This window comes from Leptosomus discolor, chromosome 10 (assembly GCF_034619465.1).
Source record: "Leptosomus discolor isolate bLepDis1 chromosome 10, bLepDis1.hap2, whole genome shotgun sequence".
Lineage (NCBI taxonomy): Eukaryota > Metazoa > Chordata > Aves > Leptosomiformes > Leptosomidae > Leptosomus > Leptosomus discolor.
The window spans coordinates 24,618,537-24,645,356 of record NC_141400.1 but is presented as its reverse complement, the minus strand read 5'-3'; the positions used below and the strand labels follow the sequence as shown (position 1 = coordinate 24,645,356).

Here is a 26,820-nt window from a genome sequence, read left to right as displayed (position 1 = left end):
CAGGAAAGCTGGTGCTGGGTGCTCCTGGGCTGCTGCTGTTGGGAGGCAGTAGATCGAGGTAGTAAAGAAATGAAGGGATTCTGCAGTTGATTTTACCAATAAAGTAAGGGGAATGAATAAAAAAGAACAAAAAGGTTATTACTTTGCAAGGGAAGAGTGTTGAGTAGGTCTGCTGACCTCAGTAGAGAAACAATTTTGTTGGCTTTGTGTTTGGAGGGGAAGTGCTGCTTTTTTTTGGAAATGGAGAGGGAACATTTCACAATCAAATAATCTCTTCTCCTCTGTCCCTCCCCCAGTTTGGTCATGGGATGTTACTGCATAAGCAGCTCTCTCCTTGAGCAGGGCAGGTTTCACTTGTAAAGCTGTGCTTATCGTGGGTAGGACCCAGTATTGCTAGGACAGTGCCCACTGCCTCTGCCCTGCCGCCATGGCCTTGCTCCTGGGGAAGGAAAGAGCTTGTCAGTGGGGCAGCTGTCTTTTGGCTTCCCCACAACCCAATGAAGGGGTCCTTTTTTCCCCACTGATGCCCTGGCTCCCAGTGCCCAGCATGTCCTCTCCTTCTCTGTGGCCACGCTCTGCCCTGTTCTGCCAGCACCGCCCCGGGCTCAGTGCAGACCTTACATCTCAGTGAATGAGGATTCTCCAGCCCCCCAACTCAAGCTGTTTGTTTTCAATGCCTTTGAGATGTCCACTCACCAGGTCGAGCTGAGCCTCCCTCTTTGGGAGCTTCTGTGCGCTGGATTTAGTTCTCCATGGAGAAAAACTGCCAGTTCTTTGGAACAGGGGTGAGCTGGCTGGTGGGACACTGGGCTGCAAAGGAAGGAACAGGGATGAGAGTTCACGTGGTTCCTCTCCCACCTTGTGTTATCCTGCCTGCTCTGCAAGGACCTTGATCTCCCTTCGCAAATGCATTATTTAATGCTACTGTAAAACACTACTGTTGCCAAACCCACTGTCTTTCCCCCCATTTTCTTGCGAGCTGTACTGTTACCAGCTGTGGTGCACAGAGCTCTGCGTTGGCTCCTTGCCTGAGCCTCTGGGCAGCCATTCAGGTTTAACTGACTTGAGCACAGGTACGGAGCGCTCAGCAGAAGTGGCAGTCATTTCCCCACTTGCCTGACAAGGCTCATCCTTGGCAGTTGCCCAGTGTGATCCCAGTTGTGGTTGGCGTGGAGGTAGTTTTCCATCGTTTCCTGGCAAGCGCTGTGATGGAAACCATGTCTGCTCCCTTTGCTCTGCCCAAAGTCAGCTGTTGGGGCTTGTTAGGTCTGATTAGGTGATGTCCTTGGAGAGGGAACTTCAGCAGCAGCAGGGATTTGCTACCTGACATTCTCAGGTACTGATTCAGCTCCAAGAATCGAGAAGTAGCGTTGGATTGAAACTCCTGAAAGTCAGCTTTGGAGTGCTTTTGGACTATGCAGTCAGAAGATGCCCAACCCATAGGTGATTATTCTTTACTTGGAAACAGGCCTTACAAGGTCCTGAATGCTTGTTTCTTTGGTGCTTGGAAAGAGATGCTGGAAACGGGACAGCACAGATGAACGCAGGTCCCTTCTGCGGGATGCTGGGGTCCGTTCATGTGCAGAACAGAGCCAGTGGCAGGCCTGTGATTAAAACTAGAAGGCACAGTCCACTGTGGACCTTGATTTTTAACTAAGAGGCAGAGATGACGTTGATTAGCATCAACCATGAAATAGATTAATGAACGTTATACAGCTTCAAGTGTTGATTTCAGTGGATGTTGGTGAGTTGTGGAGTTTGGAGCCTGTCTGCTGAATTTAAGGACAGGTGAGACAGTGCAGTGGGCTCAGGACACCCACGTTCAGTGGTTTAAGACATGTTGTTCTTGGATGTGTCAGCTGGTGCATTGGTGACAAGCTGATACTTTCCTCCAAGATTCAACTCTCCACTGTGTAGAAGTTGTTTGGGGCTCCCCTGGATTGATGCCTCAAAAATCCTGCATGTATAATGGTTGTGTGGCTCAAGATCTTCTAAATGTTCCTGTATTCCATGGAAACAGCAGCTCCAGCTGAGGAACAGCGAAGCAGGGAACCTGCGGCTGGGAAGGGTGGTTACGATGAGTCCAATTTTGTGTCTGTTCCATTCCAGGTGGGGAAACTGAGGCACAGAGCCATCCCTTGTTCAGGGCCCTTCATTGGGCCAGCAGCAACTTGGGGGCGTACCCTGCCTGACACGGCGCCCTCAGCCCCACCAGCAGCTCTCAGCTGCTGACCACTTTGGCTGCCTCCTGTGCACACGGAAGCTATGCTGAGCACGAGGGTGACGGGTGGATGTGAAACCCTCTGTGGTTCTGAGACCCGCTGTTATCTGTGGGAGCTGTAACGAAGGCCGAGCACTTTGCGCTTCTCTTTAACCAAGCCAGCGCCTCCTCTGCCCGTCTTTGTCCTCACAGGGGCTGTGTCATCGGAACGACTTTCCGTTTCAACGTGCCTTCCCTCCACTTTGGTGACGTCTCCTTTGGTGAGTGTGCCCGGGGCTTGTACCACAGCTTGAGAGGTCTCTGCATGACCAAAACGGAGCACTGTAACACTTGAGCATCTGTCACTTGTGTCCCTCCGTAGCAGCCTTCAGGGGGTTAAAACCAGGACCACTGCTTGCTTAGGCAGTATTTTGCCATCATGAGATCAAATAGGACCAAAGGAATCAAAAAGTCCGTGTTTTCTGGTGTCCCTCAGAGTTTGTTCAGCCCCAACCTCCCAGTCCTTGTCAGCAGAATGACTGTGAAGGTCCTTGTCCCTGAAGGGAGTTTAAGCTGCATACTGGCCTATGGCTGCTGTGGGTAAATGTTCCTGTTGTAAGGCAAGGACACCATTTACCCACCTGGCCTTTAGTGTGAGATGCTGATTAGTGCTGTGAGGACACCTCGTTATCACCTACCAGATAATCTGCCCAAGCAATAGCTCTGCTGACAGAGCCTGTGGCTGAGCATCTCTGTTGAAATGCAGATTCTGGTTCTCCATCTCAGTCTCACAAAAGGGTTTTAACTGAGATGATCTGAAGTTTCAATGTGAAATCAGTTGTGGATTGATTGAAGGGCCATTATCATTCTGCCCCCAGGATGCCTTCGTGTTTTCATGCTGTTCATGAACTTTTAAAGAAAACTCATTACCTTTCCTGAGCTGCTTCCTCCCCTCTCCATCACCACTCTGCCACTTCTTTGTTTCCTTTTGAATAAATAGAACCCAAAGGCACCAGAAATACGGTTGTGCAGTAGGAGGAGATTCGTCCTCCTTAATCTGATTCCATTAATAAGGCCTTTGCCGCTGAAGGCAGCTGTTGTATTTTTGCTTTTTAACTGCGCTGCTGACTGTTGTCTGCATTGGGCAGCTTCAGTTCTGTTCGGAGTTGTGAAGTCTGTGTTTGTCCTTTCTATGCACCTCCTGCCTCTCTGCTGGAGTGATCGCTGGAGGTGGCCATGGTCACTGATGGGCACGGAGAATCTACCAGCTGTAGGCACATGTAGAAACTGCCTGCTGTGGTTCATTCCCCCCGCCCCCATCTGTATTCAAACAACTGTTGGTAAGCAGGCCGTGGGAGGTGTCTCCTCCTCGCCAGCCAAGCCAGATGTCAGGTCCAGAGCAGGCTGAGGGCTGATGTCCTGTCTCTGCAGGACATCCCCACCAGGTGTGGTTGTATCCCTGGTTTTCCATTATGGAAAGCGAGTGTCAAAGCTAAAGTGACGGAAACCTTTGCGGGCAGTAGTCAAAGCCAGCGTGCAGCGTGGGGGTGGTGTCCCCATTTGTCAGGTGAGGTGAGATGTGTTTCATGCTAATGGCTGAGCAAGTATCAGGTTTGCCTCCAGGGAAGGGGCTGTGAGTTGTCAGGTGCTCAGTCTGATTGCCCCAAACCAGGAGGTGCCTTAAGATCCTGCCTAGAGAAGCTGCATCAGATTGCTTTGCATCATGCTGTAGTTCCCAATTTCGTCCTTCCTTTCTTTTCCTGTAACTTCTCCTCGATGACAATACACTCCTTTTATGTGTTGAAAACTGTGGGAGGAGTGTTTGTGGACTTAACAGGGAATGTTATGGGTTGAATTTGCAGAAGAAATGGTCTGTCTGGATGCAGACTCCTAAGTGAGAAATAACTAGTGCTAGTTTTGGTGAGAGTGCTCCTCACTGTTAGAGAGAGAAAAACTGGTGTTCAGCATTGCTAAGAGTGGGCATTTCCAAGGAAGCAACCTGTGATCAACGTAAAAGGGAACTTAAGTGACGACCAGTTCCTCGCTTAGCTTCTCCATCAGCTGTAATTCAGATCAAAAAGAGCTGAACTCCAAGCGCAGTTTGATCATAACGGAATATTCACACCAGGAATCATGGGATAACTGGCGGATAAATTCATATTTGTGTTATTTTCCCAGGTTTTCCTTGTACCTTGTCGTGTCGCCTCACTAACATCTCCTTGGTGCCCATGACCTTCAACCTTCGCATTCCTGGGGATGGTCGGGAGAGCCCAGTGTTACCAGTTTTGTTCAGATGTCGGACAACACTCGCCCGTCCTGGAGAAAAGGAGCCCAAAGTCACGTCAAGCCGACCGAATTTACCATAACACCCTGCAGAGGGACCATCTGCTCCCAGGGACACCTGGATATCCAGGTAGAAGAAGAGTCCGGCCGTACGTGCTTCAGCAGGCGGAGCTGAAGCTTCACGGATGTATGAGAGGGCTTTGGTGATGCTGGCTTGGAGCATAACACGAGTGAGATCCCTGCAGTAGTGTTGGGCTTTTCTTAGCTAGGTCACTGTGGGGCTTTTCTGAAGGAGAAACATTTTGTTTCCAAAATCATGAGCTGAAGACCGTGTACCATGTGATCGAGTACAGAAGCCATTCATGAGTTTGAGAGCTGCTTGGAGCAATGTCTTTGATTTAAAGTGGGCAGAGGAAGGATGAGGACAGAAGGTGGCTGTTAAAAAGAGAGATGTCAGTGTATAAAGCAGTTTGCTTTTCTTCCCGGTTTTATTTCTCCTCTCCTGTTGTGCAGAATGAGTTGTGTTCGCTGCGGCGATCTCCAGCGGGGACTACAAAAGCTCTGGCAGCCATGAGTGGCGCATCTTCTGTGGTTTCATGCTGTTCATGGACTTTTGCTGGGCCACATTTTGCCCTCTGCTTCCCACTGTAAAGCTGAACTCTTTCTGTTAAAGTCAACAGATTTCCTCTGGATTTTTGCTGTTGGAGTTGAGATTAAAAATTAGTCCCTTAATTTTAATACAGTGGTGGGTGGAGCATTAGTCTAATTGTGCTTTAATTTGGCTTACATGTATCCTGCTAACTGCAAGGTGTATTTAGCAAAGCAGATGTTGTCAGAAGCCTTTTGTTCCTCCCAGAGGCAGTGCTCTACACGTGGGCCAGCAGCAGAATTAAGGCAAAATCCTCCCTTTCCTTACCATGGAACGAGAACCGGAGGGCACCACCCTTGGATGATAGCTTTTGGGAGTCATGAAGTATCTGATGCTCTTCTCTTCCACCAGGTCACCCTGTGCTCCAACACTGTGAGGAGCTACGAGCTGGGACTGGTGGTGGACGTGGATGGTGTGGGCCAGGGGGTGTCGGCGCTGCTCCTCACAGCCAGGTATCAGCGCCTTCCTTGCAGCTCCTCGTCTCTCCTTGTGCACCCATCACCAGCACGTTGCCCTGCACCTGGTTTGTTGGCTCCAGCTCCAAGTGAGAAGTGTTGCTCAATGAGCGAGTTCTGCCCAGCTGGATACGAGAACAGCAGGGCTTTGAAAGCAGCCCTTGTGGAGAAGCACCCGTGCTCAGCGGACAGGCACGGCCCTGAGCCTTTTTTGAGAGGGAGCAGTAATTATACTCATTATTGGCCTTGGATTTGGTGCTTGAGGTGTAACAAATTTCCAAAGGGCCACCTCTCCTCCCTGCAAGTGGTGGGCTTGTGCTGGGCTGCGACCAAAATACAACATTTGTTTGGGACGCAGCGAGCAGCCTGCTGAAAGTTGGTGTCTGGTTTGGTTGGTGAAGAACATGCAAATGGGAAAGGGGCTTATGGCAGGATTGGTGAGGGAAAATAAAGGCAAGATCTTATGGAGGGGAAAACAGTCCTTAATGTGGGAGGTGAGTGAGCTCAGGTTTCTTTTGAGCATTAATGTTCTCAGACTTAAGCCAAAAGTTGTTCTTGCTGCAGATAGACTCAGTCCTGTTGGGCTGCAGTGGGCGTCAGTTTAATGACAAGAGGGGTGCAGTTCCCTGGTGCTGTTCCCTCTCCCAGGCAGAGTCATCCAGTGAGCGCCTGGGCTGCAGTTTTGTAAAACAAGAGCAAATGGGCACAGACAGTGCACGGACCCGTGGGGGTGAAGGGCCCAGGTAGCTGTAGGAGCTCGGAGAGGGTGGTCACCACTGCATGAGGCAGGTGGTGGCCTGTGCCCTCCATCGCTGGGGCAAATGGCTGAGTTTTCAGGCAGGACAACAGTGGTGTGGGAGAGGAGGGAGTCTTTTTCCTGGAGTCTTGTGTTCCTTGAGTCTTGGCGAGCCCTGGTCCTCGGTGGGAAGGCTCCTCCAGAGCTCGTGCCTTGCTGGGACCGTTGGGAGGGTCCTTGCAAGCCTCCTAGGGCAGAGGAGGGGCAGAGCTGGTCAGACAGCTCTGGGACAGGGCACCGTGCTCTGCCTGGGCCCTTGGCAGCCTCTGTGATGCTGAGTCTCAGGGTTTGCCCCTCCTTTACAAGAGGTTGTTGAGTAAAAAGAAGTCAAAGGTGATTTATCACTGTAGGGGTGCTAAAGGTCTATTTGACAGTGACAAATGTTTCAGGCTCCGTTTCATGCTACTGGGGGCGTGAACATTCTACATTCTCTCAGCGTGTCTAATTCCCTTTTGGCCATCTCTTTGCCTAGGTGCGTGGTGCCTCTGCTGCAAGCGCTCATCCCCGTGGTGACGTTTGAACGGTACCTACTGAAAGTCCCTTGCCAGCAGACGCTGACCCTCGTGAACGACAGCGATCTTCCAGGCTGCTACGGGGCTCTTCCTCAGGTTTGGCATCACGTCCGCCTCCTGCCCTCAAATGTTATCGAGGGGTTTATTAAGAAAAAAAAAGTGGTTTAGATAAGTCCTTGCTAGTTTATATTCAAACCTAAACATTTGCTGAGAACAGGAACCTACCTGAGTATAAACTTTAGGAAGCAGTTAAATAGGAACCTACATGAGTATAAACTTTAGGAAGCAGTTGATACCCTGGTCTTTGGGATGCTTTCATGCAGGAGAACTTACAGGGTTGTGAAAAGCTGCTGCAAGGAGGCTGACAGCACAGGAGTGGGTGTTTGTGGGTGCAGCAGCTTTTGAACGCCCTGAGGATGCTAAGCCCATGCAAGTCTTGGATGTTGTGTTGTGCCTTTCTGCTTTTCTCCTAGGGATTTTTAAAAATGTGTGTGAGTTGCCAATGTGGTAGATGTTAAGGAGCTTAAAGTTTCCTCAGAGGTCCCTCTGAAGCTGCATTTGCTTCTGTCCCTTCTAGGAACGCAAGGAGGATGCTGCTGTGTGGTACTCCAGCCTCGTGCCGTGCGGGATCATCCAGCCTCACAGCTCGGTGGAGGTCCCGTTCACACTTGAAGCTCAGGTGACGGGGAAGCAGGACACCATCGCTCATATCGCGGTGTTTGGGAGTGAAAGATCCCCACTGGTGAGTGTGAGGGGAGAAGCGTGCCTTTGTGCGACTCATCTTGGTGGGGCATGACGTGTACAGGGCTTCTTCCAGGGAAAAGAAGAACTTGATATGGCTGGTGTGGACTAGAGGAGGAGGGATTCATGGCGTAAGCAACAGCTAGTGCCTAGAGAAGAGGAAGGATGGTATCCTCTTAGGTGGTGATCTAAGTGTCCGACACAGCATGTAATGATAGGTATGTGAGATGCCGTAACAAGCCCAGTCTGAAACCCAGCACAGTCCCTGGGTCTCGTACTCTGCTGTGTCATTAGATGAACAGCAACTGCTGCTTCATTGGGGCTTTTGTTCAGGAGCACCCAGGGACCTCCCCAAATGCCGCTGAAGCAAGCGCTGTGTAAGAAACCATGCTGAGGGGGTGTTTTGTGCGAGGCTGGATTCGAGCTTTCCTGAAGGTAACAGTGTGGAAGAGGTGTGAAGAAGGCAGCGTGGGGAACAGGGTTTCTTTATCCTCTGGTAACGGGAGCTTGTGACTTTCAGATGGGATCACTCCAGATTCCACACTTGCTCCAGGCCTTCTGTTTCAGTTTTACAACACTGAAAACTCCAAACAGATGTAGTTATCCCCAGCCTAGGAGTACCCTTAGAGCTGTCTAGTCTTTCTAAACTTTTGCTGTTGTTTTTTTGATCTTTCCTACCTGCTTCTTGGAGCAGAAAATCCATTTAGTGAGCGTTGGAGAAGGACCAGTTGTCTACATGCATCCGAGTAAGATAAGTTTTGGCAGCATCCAAGTTCTACAAGATGCTTCTCGAACTCTCCGCCTCTCCAATTAGACTGTCATCCCTGCATCCTTCTGGGCAGAGATGGTAAGTAGCTGTGGGGCTATTTTCCAATGAAAATGACTGGTCTGTAGCAGCCTGTGACTTAATTTTTACATGCAACGTTTCCATATTGCTGTCTCAGAGAGAAGGCAAGATATTCCATCGCAATGCAGCATGAGGAGCCTGGCTCTGGGGGCAGTTTTAGCTGGGGCACCCCTCAGTTAAATAGAGTTTGCATAGATTTTTGAGCAGAAATGAGTCTGGATAATTTTTACAAGTTCTCCCTTTATTTTGTGGAAGGTATTTAGCGATGAGAGTCGTGGGTTTTGGAGCTCTGAGCTCAAGAGAACCCTGTGCCCCTTTGCTCCTGAAAGAGCATGGATTTCCCTATGGTTTCCCTCTTACATCTGCATTCACTTTGTGTCAAACTACTGTTAATGGTAGAAACGAGGGTGTGAGGTCTGTCCTCAAACTGCTTCTGGCGAGGTGAGTTCACATCTACTGGGGGTCAAACCAGGTGGGTTGTTGCAGAAAAATATACTTTTAAGGGTTGTGTACTTTCAGCCTGTGGACTCCGTAGTGTGGCAGAGCCTCTCTGGAGACCAGCTGCAGAAAAAGGCTGTTTAGTTCATGGAGGCTGCCTCGTGTGCCAAGCTGCCTAGCAGAAAGAGCTTGGGTTGCTCCCCTGGCAGAGAGAGCAAGGCTGCTGCAGCCAGGAAGGGCTCATGTGCTGAGGCTGGGTGGGATGTGCTCCCTGCTGTGAGGGGCTTGCAAACAGGGCTCGGAAGAGATTTGTTCCCCATGCTAGGTGGGTTGGACTTGTGGAGCTGGTAAACCCAGCCCTGGCACAGCAGGCTTGGCTGTGTCTGTGGATAAAGCATCAGGCAGTGTGTGAGAGTCCGGGCTCAGCCTCCTGGGCCAAGGAGGAAGGGGCTGAATTTCCCTCTTGCTGCTTTTCCAACTGTTTGGGGGATAAATGTAACCCCAAAGTGGGGGATTCCCAGGGCAGCTTTCTTTGGCTCCACAATGAACATCCACTTTCCATCTCTGCAGAGAGCAGGCCACCTCAGATGGGTGGTGCTGGTGTATAAACACTGGGGTTTGCACGCTTGTACCAGGCACTGACATGCAGAGCTGTTGAGGTACTGCTGTCGTGGGGTGATGCCTTCCCTCCCTCCCCTGGGCAGCTTGCAGTGTACCCAGGGGCGCTGGCAGGGGGAGATGTGCCTCTCCATTGCTTCAGGGCCCTATGGGATTGAGCAATAAATCCTATCCTGCTTCACTGCAAGCTCTGCCAATATGGGGGCTAATCAACAAGCAGAACCATAATAGGAGTGGTTCGGGGATGGTTTCTTTCCCTGCAGTGAGATGGGCTCTGCTGCTCCATAGTCCCTGCTGCTGACTCCCCAGGGTTGAGTTACCCCCTGGTGAGCATCTCAGCTTCTCAGGGCAGCTGCTGCTATCATGGAGACGTTCAAGCAGGCAGGTCCCGAGAACCTGCTCGATCAACCGTTTCAACAAGGGCTCCTCAGACGCCTCAACACGGTGATGCTGAGCCTGCCGGGTGGGAGCAGCACTGTGGCAGGCGAGGTGTGCTCCAGCTGCCCCCCTGCCCTCAGCAGCTGCCTGCTTTGGTGCTGTTTTGGTGCCTCAGTTGAAGTTTTGCCCTTTTGCTGCTGCCTTAGGCTGCCTGGCAATTTCTGGATGGAAAGAAGAGAGGACTGAAGGATTTTAGAACTAAAATTTGAGATGCAGTGGGGTGTCAGGGTGGCTTGCACACGTACATCCGAGAGCAGAACTGGCTCCGGCTGCCCCTTAGCCTAGCTGGTGGGTGGCTTGGGCATCGCTCATTTGCTTGTGTCCCTGAACCCAAGTCTTGTGCTCTCTAAGATGCCAAAGCCTCTGCTTTGATTTCCTGCTTGGAGATCGCTGCAGGACGGTGAGCTGGGATTTCCCCAGCTCCCGTTTGATGGCTCATCTCCAAACCGTGGTTGTTTTCAGTCAGGCTTAGAGATCACAGTCCCCACTGGAAAGAAAGAGCTATTGACTGCAATTTTCACAGCAGCGTCAGCAATGTGACAGCACACTGAGTGGCAGCTCAACAAACTGAACGAGATTAAATGAAGGGGCAGCACCAGGGCAAGTAAAAGGCTGGTGTCTTGTCCAAAGGCAAATGCTGGACTGCAGATGGCTGCGCTGCCACCTTGGTGGTATCCTTAACTGTCATGTGCAAATTGCTGCTCCTGTCAAGTCAAGCTTTCTTCTTGCTTTATGGGAGAAAAGAGCATTATCTGAGCAAGCAGAGATGGTTTTGGTGGATAACTTCAGTTTGAGATAGTGACCTGGAATTACCTGGAGTAGCCCTCGTGCACAGGCTTCCCCATCCCCCTGTCCTCTCTGTTGGATGAGTTGCAGGGAGCAGTGTGGGAGCGTAGCTCGCTGAAAACAGGCATGGAATGCTAGAGGGCCTGCACAAGGAAAACTCTGTTGAACAGTTTGTCTAAACTAATATAGCAGGCCTCGAGGACGCTTCGACCTTGAGGGTCAGAATAGAAGAATTAGAAGCTAACATCCGTATGAGGTGGAACGCATTAGTATTAATAGTAAAGTGATAGGTAGAAGCAGATGGCTGATGTATGTATAGCACAATTGGAGTTTATGAAAAATTGCAAGTCATGATGACTTTGGAAAATTATGCTATATAAGAAAGTGCATCTGCACAATAAAAGGCGTTTCCTGATATAACTCATATTGAGTCTTTTGTGGATTCTCCAAACTCCCGTCTCCGCAAGTGGCGCCCGAACAGGGACCCGAAGAATGAGCAGGACTCACGTTCGGGGAAATTAAGGAAAAAACTCGCCTCTGCAGCAGAGTTGGAGCTCGACGGAGAAAAGGAGATAAGAAAACAGGGGGCCCATCAGGGAAAGCCGGAGAAAACAGGCAGCCCATCAGGGAAAGCCGGAGAAAACAGGCGGCCCATCAGGGAAAGCCGGAGAAAACAGGCGGCCCATCAGGGAAAGCCGGAGAAAGCAGGCGGCCCATCAGGGAAAGCCGGAGAAAACAGGCGGCCCATCAGGGAAAGCCGGAGAAGAAGAAAGCAGGCGGCCCGTCAGGGAAAGCCGGAGAAGAAGAAAGCAGGCGGCCCGTCAGGGAAAGCCGGAGAGAAAGAAAGCAGGCGGCCCGTCAGGGAAAGCCGGAAAAAAGAAACTCGACGCCGCGGTAAGATAATGGGAAAAGAAGTAACTTTATCGTTATTGGAAAGCTTTCTGGGAAAGCTGGGTGTGAATATTGGAAAAAAGACTTTAATATCTCTTTATACTTGGGGATATGTAAAAGGACATTTCTCGGACTCAAGCACATTGTTTGATGTGTCTGAGTGGCGTAGATGTGGGGACTCGTTATGGGTTGCGGTTATTGATAAGGACCGAACGGCAGAAAGGCTGGGGGCGCCGTGGCGGGAAGTAACTAACTGTTTGAAAAAGTATAAAATGGAACTATCGGTGGCGGCTGCCGCCGTGAGACGACTTAATGCGGTCGAGAGTTCGTTGGTATTTACGAAACCCCAGATGCCTCCCGGGTCTGAGGTCTTCCCGCTTGCACCGCCGTTTCCCCCCCTCCCTCGATGGGCAGTGCCCTGCAGTGGGGCCGAGCGCACCGCCGGAGGAAAAGCGGTGACTCACATAGTTACCAGGCAGGAGGAGAGAAAAGGAAGGTGTGCGCCTTGTCGTGAAACGACTACGGAATCTCACCCTGATCAGACACAGACCGCGAGTTCGGGGGCTAGAGGGGCCTCCGCGGGGACTGCACCCTCGGAGGAGGAGGTGCGCCATCATGGCGCCGACCCCATCGCAGTAAGCAGGGACTCGGCGGAGAACGCAGAAAAACTACAAGAGGGCGTGGACAAAGAAAAGGGACAAGTACGTGAACCAGTAGAATCCCGTCTTTATCCCAACGTCACAACGACCCGCCTACAGGGAGACTCTCTTTCTCCAGGGATCGTGTCAAAACAAAAGCAGAAAGAGGAACTGCTTGATGAAGTCCTACAGCAACTCATAAACAAACTATCGGAAGTCAGTATTGCAGCGGACAGCAACAAGAAGAATCCAGAAAACGCTGCGACTCATAATTCTTTTGCTGTACCGTCATCACTACCAGTGGCTTTGTCGCAAATGCCTGTGCCAACTACTTCATTGTCAAATACACTATTAAATGAACAAGAAGCAGGACGAAGATGGAAAGGAGTTATTCGTGATGCCCTAATTGAAGGCAATTTTCTTCCTTCTGCCTTTCCTATCGTTACAGATCAGACAGGAGGTAGAAAATGGGAACCGTTTGATTGGAAAATCCTTGAAAAAGCACATTTAGCAGTATCACAATATAGGCTTCAATCTAGTTATACTCAGCAATTATTACAATCTATTTTTACAGCAGATGTTCTGTTACCGCTTGATTCACAACAGATTGCTAACATTCTTTTGTCCCCTTCTCAGCAGCTTATGTTCTCCAAGGCCTGGCAACAACTCTGTGACCAGGAGGCTGCACGACCAAGGCAGCAAGGGGATCCATTGTATGGGGTACAAGCACAAATGCTAACAGGCCAGGGTCCTTTTGCGAGCGCAGCTTTACAACAAGGTTTTATAGGAGAGGTATTACAATTGTCACAGCAGTTAGCTTACCAAGCAATGATTTCAATCAGGGAACCAGGAAAGGTATATTCCTTTGCCAACATTAAGCAGGGTCCACAAGAAAGTTTTCCTTCTTTTATTGATCGTTTAGATCAGGTTATTAGAAGTCATCCAGATTTGGATGAGGGAATGAAGGAAAAGGTTTTTTAAATGTTTGCCTTTGAGAATGCTAATGATACAACAAAAAGAGCTTTAAGTACCCTACCCAGAGATGCACAAGTAGCTGATATGCTTGAAGTTCTAGAACGCACCAATGGTACCGCGTCCTTATTTGCTGCTGCTGTATACAGTGCTGTTCAACCCCTCATAGATGAAAGGAGAGAGGCAAGCAAAAGAGATGTTTCAATTACGGGACAATGGGTCACTTTATGAGCCAAGGTAAACTCATTTCAGTCCCTCTGTAAATCAAACTTCCGCAGTTACACGGTGTACCAAATTCTAATCGCGCTGTAGGTTTGTGCTTGCCAGGCAGGTTTAAAAAGTGCTTAATTTTTCAGTCATTGCAATAGGGTCAAAGCAGGTCCTTGTTCTAAAACTATTTTTTAAACTGTCTTATGATCTGTATGTGTCTGGTCAAAAAGAAAACTTCATAATGCTATTTTTATTCTGGATGTTAGCTGACTGTAAAATATGAGACATTTTATCTAAAGCAGGCAAAGAAATTCAGGATTCATTTACAGGTTGCCTATAAAGTTGTGTAATTTGAAAAGCAGTATTCATTATGAAAGAGCTCTCGAGTTCCTTGTAAAGATAATATAAAAAAAAACCAAAACCAAAAAAACAAACGAAAACCGAAAAAGGGGGATCTGCATAAAAGATATAAAAGCCTTTGACAGATTTCTTGAAGTGCAATGGAGAATGGAGAATACCTGCTTGATAACACGTAGTTGTTATTGAGTTTTCTCAGGTTCAGTTGACAACCCAGATGCGACAATCTCTGTCCGGCTGCAGGAGCCAATGAGGACCGGGACTCCCTAGGCGCGCCCCGGGACCCTTTCTCGGAGGGGCTCCCTGACTCATCTGGCTCGCTGCAGGGGCATCTACGGAAAAAGGTATTCTTTCTGGTCTGTTTCTGTAATTTGCTACATGTTCGCACTGTGCACTGATTGGCATTGATGTCAATGTGTATTTTCACCCCTTGCACTGATATTTAACTATGTGAATGGGGTTAGTCTGCTTGGTGCGGTGGTTGCTATTGTAGTAATCATGTTTGCAGGTGTCTTCTTGTGTCTTTTGTGTGAATGGTGTAAAGGAGCTCCTTGTGTGATAGTGCAAAAACTGGTTACCAATATTTGAATGCATGAGTGAGTGAGACGCAGTGTTATTGTTATCATTATATAGAAGATATTTTGTTAACAGCACTTTGCCTCTTTTCACAAAAAAAAAAAAAAAAAAAAAAAAAAGGCAAGCAAATAGAGAAATTAGCTTGCTGGTCAGAAAAGCAGTCGAATGTAACTATGCAAATCCTAGAACAGATGCTATTAGATCAAAATAGCTTAAGACATGCGGTCTTGCAGAACCGTGCGACTATTGATTTCTTGCTTCTCGCACAAGATCATGGGTGTGAAGATGTCCAAGGGATGTGTTGCTTCAACCTGAGCGATCATGGAGAATTGATTCATCAGCAGTTGCGGTGGCTGAAGGAGCACAGCCAAAAGATTCAGAAGGATAGGAATTTGTTCGACTCATGGCTGCAAACATCTTTGGAAATCTCTCCCCTTGGTTACTAGGCTTAATCAAAGAAGGCATACGATGGCTTATTATAATTATATTGCTATTGCTAGGGTTAGGCTTTGTATGGAATTTGCTGCAGAAAGGCATATCGAGTCTCGTTCACAGAGTTTTATTTGTGCAAAACGAAAAAGGGGGAATTGTGGGAGCGTAGCTCGCTGAAAACAGGCATGGAATGCTAGAGGGCCTGCACAGGGAAAACTCTGTTGAACAGTTTGTCTAAACTAATATAGTAGGCCTCAAGGACGCTTCGACCTTGAGGGTCAGAATAGAAGAATTAGAAGCTAACATCCGTATGAGGCGGAACGCATTAGTATTAATAGTAAAGTGATAGGTAGAAGCAGATGACTGATGTGCGTATAGCACAATTAGAGTTTATGAAAAACTGCAAGTCATGATGACTTTGGAAAATTATGCTATATAAGAAAGTGCATCTGTACAATAAAAGGAGTTTCCTGATATAACTCATATTGAGTCTTTTGTGGATTCTCCAACTCCCGTCTCCGCACCTGGCCAGGAAAACATGGTGTTTTAGAAGAGCTGTGTTCACACACTCCTTCCTTGAGGTTTGAAAATCTGTGCACTCTTTTGATGCCTTCAGAATTTTTTGGTGCTTTTGATACCTGTGACCTCTTCAGAAAAGGTCTGACTTGTAGACATCTCCCAAGGACAGAAAACCATGAGAACGAATTCGCGTCTTCAGCTGAAAGTTGCTGTCAACTGGACATTGATGAATCTTTAAATGCTTAATATATGAAAACAGGAAGACGTGGAAGTTTAAATACGAATTGGCATCAAAGGTCACGAATTTCCTCCAGCACAAAGATCTCCAATTTGTTCTTCAGGAATAATAACTGACTGCATGAACCTTGTTATTACATTCCCCTGATGGCTCAAATGGAAATGATGCACTGATTGCAATAGTGGTGCTTCTGATACAGTCTTCAGAGGTATTGAAGGCTGTTCGGAAAAACTTATGACAGAAGCCGTTGTTCAGGATACTGGAATTGGGGTGCACATGAAGAGTTCCTCAAAGAAGAAAGGTCACTTCTCTGAGAGCTGCACGGTTCTTAACGGCGATGTCCCTGTGTGTTTCACAGCTGGGCTTCCTTCCCTGCAGTTGTGAAGTCCCACACAACATGGGTTCAGTTCTAGTGAAGGGAACCAGGGTTGTAGCCCTTAACATCTTTGGACATAAGATTGGAGTGGGCCTGCAGGACGTAGGTGGGATCTCCACAGCCCTAGTATTCATAGGACCGGTGTTCTTGTGACAGGAGGTAGATGCACACCCAGAAGTGGAATGTGTAACGCTTAAAATGTTTCTAAGAACTCGTGTTCTTGTAAGGTCAGTATTCTTTTCTGCCTGAGCTGCAGGAGGAAGATAAGGAAATGTCGACACTGAGGAGCTCCTCTCAAAAATGTCGTGCCCTAAGTGTGAGCTGCTTTCCATCTGGGCTATCCAGAACTCACTTTACAAGTAAAGCCTTGAGTTATAAATCCTCCAGGGCAGAAATAACTTTTTTTTTTTTTACGTTGTGCACTCATGTGCATGCAGGTAGCTTTCAAGTAACGTTGGGCATTGCTTAACCAATGTATTTGCTATGGAAAATATATTGCCATAGACACCACTTCAGTGAAATCAAAGTAAGCGTTATCTTGGCTGTGCAAGAGCAGAAAAACCTGGGGGAGTTTTATTTGGAGATTGTGTGGAAGACTGGTAAATACACAATCTTGTGCAATCGGTGACAGTCTTTATGAATTCTTATTTTTCTAGAGAGCTCAGATTGGAAGAGGGATAGCTTGATCCGGTCTTGACTGTCCTGTAACTTGCCTAAATCTGTTCTCTTTTAATGTCTTTAGATGAAAAGAAAGAGAACTGATTTGCGGCTGAGCTGGATGAATTTGGGTCAGATACAATGCGTGAAATCAATATTGTTGGGCGAATTATCTTAAATGTTTGGAGAACGATGAGAAATGAGGTAAAGTTTCAAAAGGTTAATGTATTTGACTGACTGGGGGTTTTTTAATGATTGTAGACTTTGTTGAACATTTCATGTAACTTCTGTAACTGTCTGTTCTCTGTTTGTACACGTTTTCAAATAGAGCATTCTACCACTGGGTCAGACTGGGTTTTGCATGTTGCTGGAATGTAAAATACTGAAGCCCTTACCTTTCAGTCATGTTACGTGATGATGTTCCTTTTCACTCCTTTCTGGGTTTTGAGAACAACTTACCCGATTTCACAACTTGTCAAGTGTGGTGCTTTTACTAAATTAACTACTTGAACTTACTTTAAGCTGTCAGACTTACTCATTGCTTTGCTGTTTAAGACCTTACATTTAATACTCAGATGGTTCGGTCCTTAGAAGTCTTGTTCTGACCAAATTCAGACCTGACCTTTGTGATTTACTTAATTCCACCTATTCTTTTCAATTGATGAGGGACATTCTTTCCTGACTTGTAAATAGTTCAGGACTTCTAAGTGTGTAAGTTTACCATTTTAGCAAAGAATCCTAATACAAAGTTAATAAATTGAGTTGTCACAGTTTTTAAAAAGTAGGGATTTCTCTGATGATGAAAGACATCACGCAGGTTAACGCAGCCTCTGTGTTTTTCTAGGTGCATCTAATGAATTACCCTTTTGAAAACGTGGGCTTTCATGTTCTTCATCAACGTTTTCCTTCATTTACTTTCCGAGTGCTGTCTGAGTGGTTTGATAATAAGGCGGATGTCTACGGGTGGAGCTGTTGCTCCAGTTTGTTCCTTTTAAGGACAGATTCTTAACATGGGAATAGATGTGAGCTAAAGTCAGCATAGGGAGAAATAATCAGTTTAGCTCAGGTACTGGAACAGTCTGTATGCAGCAACATGAGCTTATTTACTCTGCTGTTGTGCTGTGCTCTGTTGTGTACTTGTACCCCCAATATTTCATCTCTCTGTATGTTTCTGTTTAAAGTACACAAAACCAAACAAATGCTCAGTCCCAGTTCCAACGTATCTGAATAGATGGACCATTTTGAAGTTCTGGAAGGTTTTTATTTTGTATGTACTATTCATCAGAAAGACTTTTAATGAACTGCCAGGTTTCTGTTTTACTTCACGGTGCATGCTAACAAAGCTAGGCTTCAAAGGAGAACAAAACAGTGTGTGAGATGTTAAGACAGTCACTACAGATGCTTAAAAACAGCCTTTGTGTGACACGAATCACACTGGGCTTCACTCTTTGTTGGAGTGATTTGGAGTTGTGTGGTGTGAACAGCTCATAAAGCTGAGTACTGATCTGAGCGTCATTCATGGCATACAGATGATTTCTGTTAGAGTTAAATACTTTTCAACTAGGTGGAAACTTGGTTTAGTGCTAAAGGGATAAATCTATGTTCAGCTGAGATAGGTGTTGTTAATACAGAAGGTGTTATATTAACAGTTGTTTGGATTGTTAATATTGAAGGGGTTTGTTCCACCAAAGTCCACTCAGTTAAAAACCCCTGTAAACAGGTGAAGAGCAACTGGAGTTTCTGTTTCAGTAGTCCTTTGGGGGAGTGGGGAAAATAGTACAAAGTGTGTCATTGAGATAGGCCTTAACAGCAGTTTGCTGTAGCACCGTCTGTGTCTATCTTTAGAATACATAAGTGTTTATTTGTGTTTGCCACGTTTTGAAAGAGCTGTGTGAGAATGTCCTGGGGGGAATTTTATTTGCTCATTTGTAACAAGCTGTCATAAAAATACGCTGTTACTAGTAGAAAGAGCAACACTCTCCTGGTGGTTTATAATGAGGCGTTGCCTTTCACACGTGGAAAACGGTTGCTCATTCTGTCAGCTAGGTCCATGGGAATCTCCAGTTGTCAGACAAACTGGGTTGGATTGACAGAACGTGTGAGATGGCGAGACGTTTTGGCATTCAGTTCTTACATGTATGAACAAGGGGCTCCCAGGTAAGGTCTGGTTTTCCTTACACTTCACAAAAGCAAAACAGTCTTTATACAATCATTCTCCAGTATCTTTTCAGTTAGTGTGAGTATTTTCATAAGGTCACAGAAAACTGTTTTGCATGACATGAATGTAAAGGAAGGGCATTCAAAAGCGGTACTAATGGACTGAATGGTTAGTCTCAGAGGTTAAAAATAGCTGTTTATTTTTAACAATGAGTGCCCCAGAGGTAATCACGCCAGTGAGTCTCTTCTACTGACTGAGTCTGAGAATGAATGCTTTTTAAAACAATAACCAATAAATCAGGAACGCCTTAGAAAGATGGGATGGTTTTCTTCCAGGGCAGGCAAAGCTGCATCGAGTGTGTTCTGAGTGACACGTGCTGTGAAGCAGACCTCTGGGTGAGGTCTGATGGTGAGACAAGAAAGGCTCTGGCTTTATTAAGGACATGTGTCATGCAAGTTGTGTGTGGTTCTGTTATTTCGATACCAGCATCAGAGGGAGCGGGAACAGGACAGAGTGATACTTACACTGCTCTTCCTTTGAGACCCCAGCAGTTTCCAGCAATACCAAGGGCTTTCCTTGCCCAGATTCTGAGGGGCTGGACTAACTAGACTGTTTTCATGGCTTCTCATGAGCCCTGAGCAGCGCCTGAAATGAGAGACAACTACTCTCACTCATGTGGTCTGCGTTGCTGTTGTCGTCTTCTTTCCTGCCCTCATTCATCTTTCCTACCCTCCTTCTGCTTTCTGTCTTAACAGACTGTAGCTGAGCTGACCAGGACTGATTATTTTGCCAACTTCTGTGGACAAAAAGACAACTTGGAAACTGCTGTCCTGAGCAGACCAGCATTGTCCTGAGCCAGCCCGAAACGGGAGTGTCTGAAGCTGCCGGTCCTTAACAATCTGTGGAAAACATAGGCATGATTCGTGTCAAAATAAAATATGGTGTGATAAATGTGATTGTTGTACCCTGTGTGAATCTGAAGTAATTTGTAATCACGATAACCTATATCATAATTGTGATGAATGTTTGAATCAAATGGAGAATTTGTAAGAGCAAAATATAGACAAGTGTGCTTCTCGCTTGGAACAATGTAACTGCTTCTTAAAAACCCCCGCTTAGAGCTGATGTCACCGCTGCTTAGAAAAGCCCACCGAAAGATGGGACCCTGAGACTTTCAAAGGATCCAATAGGAGAAAAGCACGCCAAGAAACAAAGACCTCGAGACTTTCAAAAGATCCAATAGAAAAGGGGATTGGTCACGACACTGGTGTAAGAATATAAAAGACGCTGTCTTTAGAACTCGGTGCGCGTCCTGGTAGAGCAGAGACTCCCGGCGCACCCAGTGCTGTTTGCTTATCTCTATTCACTTAATAAATTGGAAACTTTGTTTAAAAACCTGGTTTGGGACAAAATGATTTAGCACACACTCCAACCCAATTCAAGAGCGTTGCCATCTTTTCCCTTTGACTGCAGTTGCCTCCGTCACCTCGTGCCCCAGTGCAGGTTCTTGTTGGTCTTGCTGGTACTGGCCCTGTGTTTTGGGCAGGGGGCGGCCCTGGCCGCAGAACCCCAGTGGTGTTCAGTTGGTATTTGCCAGTTCAGCTCCCTGACCCGGTTCACCACGTTCCCCGAAAAGTGCCGCTGTTGGAGCGAGGGAGGAGAAACGCAGAGCTAGGGCCAGGGAGGGGGGGCTGGCGTGCTGCCGACGTAGGGGTGCTTGAGCGGTCACGGCTGCAGCCCGCAGAGCCTGTCCTGCCTGTCATTTTCTCAGATGGCCGTGCGTGGGGGTGAGCACAGAAACAGGCTGCATGTTCTGTCCTGACTGCTCTTTGCTCTTTCCTTCTGTGCACTCAGGTTTTGTTCCCACTGAAACTTTCCAGATCACAACAATAGCAGTTGCAGCAATTCCCAGTCACCTGAAACAATTTTTTTTTCTCTCAGAAGAATCATCACTGCCATTTATGTAGATACTCCTTTTCTCCTTAGCTGGAAAAGATGTAAAACGGAATAGCACTAGGAACAGATTTCAGATATGTTATTTTTTCCGTATTTTTGTATCTCATATGAAGTTTTACAAGACCTTTTTTAAAGATTTTTTTTCTTTTATTAAGCTATCTTGAATATTCCATAGTAGACTAAACAAATCTGACAGGGAGATGGTCATAGACCTAGGGATTATTAGTCAGATGATTGAAGAACTTGCTGAAAACTAGAAAAAAGAAAACAAAACCAACCCAAACACCTCGCTCTTGCCAGATCCAGTCCCTAAGCACCTCATCCCACACCTGAGCTCAGCACTGGACACAACTTAGTGCAAGGCAGCAGCAGCAGCTCATGCTGCTGCACAGCTACACTTTCAAACCCCAACCTGTTTGTGAGGTAGCAGGGTCTGGTTAAAGCTGTTGGTTCTCTGAGTTCATTGATAACGTCAGAGTTAAATAAATTATACTGAAGCCATTCAGTACAATACATGAATGTGAGGGCTTTTGAACAGTGGTTGTGTTGCTTACAAAGAACAGAATCAGGATTACATGGGGCTGTTCTTTGATATTTTGGGATTTTCAGTCCTTTGCCACCCATGTGTGTAATTTTCAGCTACTTTGTTTTTATTGTGAATGGACACAGTGAATACCTGGCTATCAGTGCTTTTAAAGCCTTACTAAAGCATTGAGTAATAAATAAATAGGGCTGTTTTTTTCTCATATTGCTACCTTTTTTGATGCAACATTTTGTGATGTCTCAAACAAGGTAAAAGTTCTTAAACTTTTTGGGGTTTTATGCTTCCTATACTACTTGTGGCATCCTCAGGCAGAAAGCACGATACCCAGAGTGAAGCAGCAGACTTTTGAAATGGGCTAACTTGGATTCTTCCCTTAGTTCTCTTGCTGCAAAGCACGTTCTAGTTACTCCTCACGGTTAAAAGCTTGGAGGCACAATTACCAGCTTACACAGCTCCCATGTCATTTCTCTGTTTTCCCAGATGTTGAAATAATAATGCAGTGCCTCATTCCTGCAATGATGACCGGGAAAATAGTCACCACCTGCTTATTATACTGTGTTTTCTTCAGTATTCTGCAAGTCCAACAAAAATACAGTTTAGTAAACGCCTGTTCCCTGACTGCAGCATGGCCATCTGTACATGTTGTTGCAGCCTGTTGGGTGTTTATTTTTCCATAGGTAAAAATTAGAAGTACTTGATTTTCAGTTATTAGGGCTAAATGATGAGGAAACACATGGAAAAGTTCCACTGTATGTGATAGAAAATGTACCTTAAAAGTGAGAGTATGGCTATTTATTTTAGAAAACTGGTTGTCCGTACTTTAAATTCAGGAAATGTGAGTGTGTACTCGCACAGTTGGATACAGCCGTGTTTACTCTGCATTTCTGAAATTACAGTGACTATGTCCAACCTGTTGTGCAGTATCGTGTGGAGTCCCTGGTGCTGCGTATTGCAAAGCCAACAAATTGTGTTCCTGGGACACCCAGCATCCAGCAGTGAGCTCAAGGGAAAGCCCTGCAACGTGCTCCCTCAGTACCGGAGCCAGAATCCCGCTCCTACGGCAGTGCTGTTCTCGTGTGAGCCTTCCAGCCATTAGAGCCTTCCGGTGGGATAGCACACTGTGCGAGGATATTTATGAAATAAGGGACATGTGAACAATCCAGCCTTTCCAGAGAATCTGAGCTGGGACGTACCGGAATGCTGAAAGTATAAACAATTTCCAGTGCAGGGGTCATCAACATCTTATAGGTGCAGGGGAGGAGGCGGCCGCCATTAATGACGCAGTTTTAATTTCTTGAAGAAGATGGGTGTGAACATTTGTGAACGTGACTTGAACATGACTCGCAATGTGGCCAATCAGGTTGGACTATGGGCTGTTATTTGCGATGAAGCCAATCAGTATTTATTGGGTGTGGTCGAGGGTTATAAATAGCACTGGAAACACAGAAATAAAGGTTCACTTGTTAGATCACATTGATCGTGTCAGTGTCCTCACGCAGCTCCCGCAGCACACAGCTACTGGTTTTCAGCCTGCCTGGGACAGGTTGAAAGCTTAGGGAAGTAAGCGGTTAATCTTTTCTCACAAACTTGAATTCCCTGGAGACTTTAGCATCTTTTAGGAGGTACTGAGAACCCTTGGCTGTCATTGGAAACCAGGGGCAGGTGTGACTAGCACCATTTTCTGCTACACAATAGAGATGATAAAAATCTACCCTGTGGGTGTGTGCATGCACACACATATACCTATGCACATCAATAGGTATTTTTAATTAAACACAGAATTAGACTGTTCTGTTAAAAAAAAAAAAAAAAATCAACTCTGTATGTCCATGTGTGTACAGCTGTCCAATTCTTGTGGTGAGACTGGTTTTTCCTGTTGCTTCAGAATAAGTTAGAATGTCACATAAATCTACTACCTGTTTTCAAAACTGGATTAGTATTATTTGGCTGTATGTTAATAAATGATTGTTGTTCTCTTTTAACAGTTGTAGTTTATTCTGGTCTTAACTATGCAAAATGGAAAGGTATAATGAGTTACTCTGTGTGGCCTCTCTTACGGAGCTTAACAGCAACTCTGTTAACTGGAAAAAAATCTCATGTGTCATTATAACGTGTTCTTTATAATTGTATGTAGCTAAGAAATTTTGAATGATAGTATGTTTGTTTATAGCTGAGATTATAATTGTGATTGTATCCTTGGTAGTGTGATAAACGATTTAGTCCCAACTAGGATTCCAATTCAAGTTTACAATTTATTAAGCAAATAAATGCAAGCAAATAGCGCTGGGTGCGCCAGGAGTCTCTGCTCCACCAAGATGCACGCCGTGACAAGCAAAGCAACTTCTTTTATAGTCTAACATTAATTACATATTCATAATAGGCGTGTTCTTCCAAAAAACTCTCCACCTCCAGGCTGCGCAGGCGTAGTAATTCTTCTAGAAACTTCTCGAACCCTCCTCAGTGGTTGAGGGGTCTTTTGGGCAATGTCCTTTTGATTAAGCCCCTTACTGCTCGAGCGCGGCAGCAGACAATTTGTGCAGTGACCGACACGTTGCGCAATACAAGATGTGTTTTTTAAAATTTAAACAAGTTCGACAATGAAACACAACAGACACTTCCCTTTTAACAACTGCATATGACAAATGACTTATACACAATTATTTCAATACACCCTATATTTATTCAAAGTAAAGGTCACCCCGTTCGCAACATCGTTTGACCCCATGATAAATGTCTCTGTTCTCGTTTAGGATCTCTCGCTTAACACTGCGCGGTTAACAGCAAAACAATTTTAAACTGGTATTTCAAAATGTTTGTTAGGTGGCTTTTGCAGGAAGCAGGGACTAGATACATACCATCCTGCTTCCCCTAAGCCTGCGGTTACACAGGAAAAACCAGAATGGTTGAGGTCACATTCCACCTTGTGACCCTACCATTGTTTCATATTGACACGAATCAGATAAACACATTTCACAGTAGTGTTACCAGCATTTAATGTGAGTTGGTGCATTTGCTTGATCAGGCTGTAAATTAATTAATTGTCTTCGTATTTCATTTTCCTCTTTATTAGATACGATGCATTAAAATCTGGCCGTGCTTCTCTCAGAGCACTTCCTGACTGACTTTACCAGATTAGAGATGATACCACAGTGTCACCCAGTGGAGTAGGTTTTGTCAAGGTGACGATATCAGGGCTCTGTGACAGACACTTTCCCTTCCTGTTGGCCGACCAGCTGAACATCAACTTGATCTTGTGGTTTCTATTTTGCTGAATTACAAGCAGACAGAAGGGCGGGAAGTTCAGTCTCCCATTTCCCCATGTTTTTTGATATTTGTCAGACGGCTGAACTTCTGGCAGTTCAGGAAATATTTACACTTTATGCTTTCATGTACACTGAAGGCTCATTTCATCAATAATTAAACTGTTTTACTTGTGCAGTTTGTGGATCAAACAGTAATTATCTGTGTGTAACACTTCATTCTTCCTCTGCCTGTAGAGCAGAATGTTTTCGTAGACAAAGAGTCGTGGTTCAGGAGATGAAACTCCCTGACTTGCTTTCTGTTGTTCTCATTTTATATGAGGTGTCTGCTGGCTGGTTGGTAAGGAAGTAATATATATGGCCTGGAGCTCTTTCAGCACTGCTCAGCAGTGCTGCCGCTGGTCGTGTCTGTCTGAGCGAGAGGGGTGCGCAGCGCGGTTCCCGGGACAGAGCGGGCCCCCGGGGAGCCCCTGCTGGCGCCTGGTCTGCCCGTGCGTGAGCCGGGCTGTGCCGGCGAAGGACGATTTGAGAGAGGCACCTCTGTCTGTCAGGGATTTGAACTCTCCCTCACTGTCAGCAGTTCTGACTGAAATAGCGGAGCTGTTGCGTTCCAGGGTGCGGAGCGAGGGCCGCGGTAGCTGTCTCTGCTGCCCCGGGGCGCTCTGGTGCCGGGCAGGACGGCGGCTCCGTGCCGAGCGCGGGGCGCTGGTTTCTGCCGCCCGCCGCGGTGGAGCTGCGGGACCGTCCCCGCTCCCCCGGGGGGAGACTTGCCGGGCCGGAGGCTGAGCACGGGCCTCGGGTGCCGAACGGCCGGAGCAGTGACAGGGGGTGGTGGCTGTGGAACGCTCCAGCCCCCGCAGCCCAACCCCCGCCCTGCCGGTCTCCTCCCTCCCGCCCTACCCCGCCCGCCCCCGCGCTCCCAGCGGAGCCACAGCCGGCGGGGACTCGCCCGGCGCCCGGTACGTCCCGCCCGGCGCCCCCAGCCGCCGGCCGGGCTCGACTCTGCCGCGGGCGGACCGGCCCCGGGAGCGGCGGGGGGCGGTGAGCGGGGACGGCAGCGTGTCCCCCCGAGCCCCGCGTCGGCGGGAGGGGCCGGCGGGAGCAGCTGCCGTGAGCGCTCCGCTCTCCGCACGCCTCCGCGGGGCGCGCTGGCGGTTTGCGGGCAGAGAGCGGGGTGTCTGTGAGGGGCCGAGCGCGGTTTGGGGGGAGGTGGCAGCCACTCCGGCCGGAGTCGGTCACTGCCGAGCTGCGCCGTCCCGGGGGAGAGGCTGAGCGCTGCCGCCGGGGCGGGCGCTGGGACGCGGCTCTGTCCCCCGGGCGCTGCGGGGGTCCCGGCTCCCGGCTGGTCTCCGCCGGGCGCAGGGACCGGGAGAGGGTTTGGGGGCGGCGGGCGATGCCGAGCTGCCAGGTCGGAGCCGGGCGAGGAGAAGGCCCGGTCTCTCGCTGATTCACGTCAGTCGTCGTCGTTAAAAGGATTCGCGCCTCGGGGTGCGAGCCCTCGGCCCTGCCCCCTCGGCGTGTCCCCTGAGCTCGGCCGTCCCTCGGCCACCTCCGAGCGGGAGCGCGGCCGGGTCATTAGTGATAATAATATCAGTTCTTTTTGTAGCGAGACTGAGGATGGATGGGGGAAAGCGATGGGAAATAATCGCCTTTTTTTCCGGTGGAAATAAGGAAACGTGAAAATCATGCACTGGGGGGGAAGGGGGGGGGGGGGGAGAAAAGCGTTTGTAATTTGAAACAGAAAGAAAAGGCTTTTATTGGGAAAAATACGTCTCTAATCAAATCTGTCTAAATTAAATACTGTCTACAAACCAGAAGTCACCAACCAGCAAAATGTATACGCGCTCAGTTCGGTTTCCCCTTAGTTTTATAGTTTCGCTTCCGACTCGAAATTTCCAAGTGATTACCCCTCACGATTTCAAAACTGAAAGAGCATTTTCTGTAAACGTTCGGTTTATAAGTACAGGGAGAAACACGTATTTGGGGATCCTGATATTCAGGCGAACGCGCCAATAAGAAACCAGCTGCCGGCGGCGGAAAAAAAAAGTGAACGGGGGAGAAAGGTGCAGGGGGATGCCCTGCAAATAAAGCAATCGCTACAGAGATATTTAGATGTATTTAATGGTATGCGTTATTCAAAAGCCCTGCTGACTGGTCTAATCATTTAGAATCACTAGTTTTCCTAAAAATTTTACCAAATACTTACACTCAATAAACATTTATCGATTAACAAGGCGGGCGTGCTCTTACAGGACCTTTCCTGCGGTCCCGCC

The 26,820-nt window shown here is 47.5% G+C and overlaps 1 pseudogene; it reads left to right on the top strand.

The window, feature by feature from the left end:
- LOC147414817 (axonemal central pair apparatus protein HYDIN-like) overlaps nucleotides 1–26,017 on the top strand; it is a 65,952-nt pseudogene extending 39,935 nt beyond the window's left edge.
- Nucleotides 26,018–26,820: the final 803 nt, after the last annotated feature.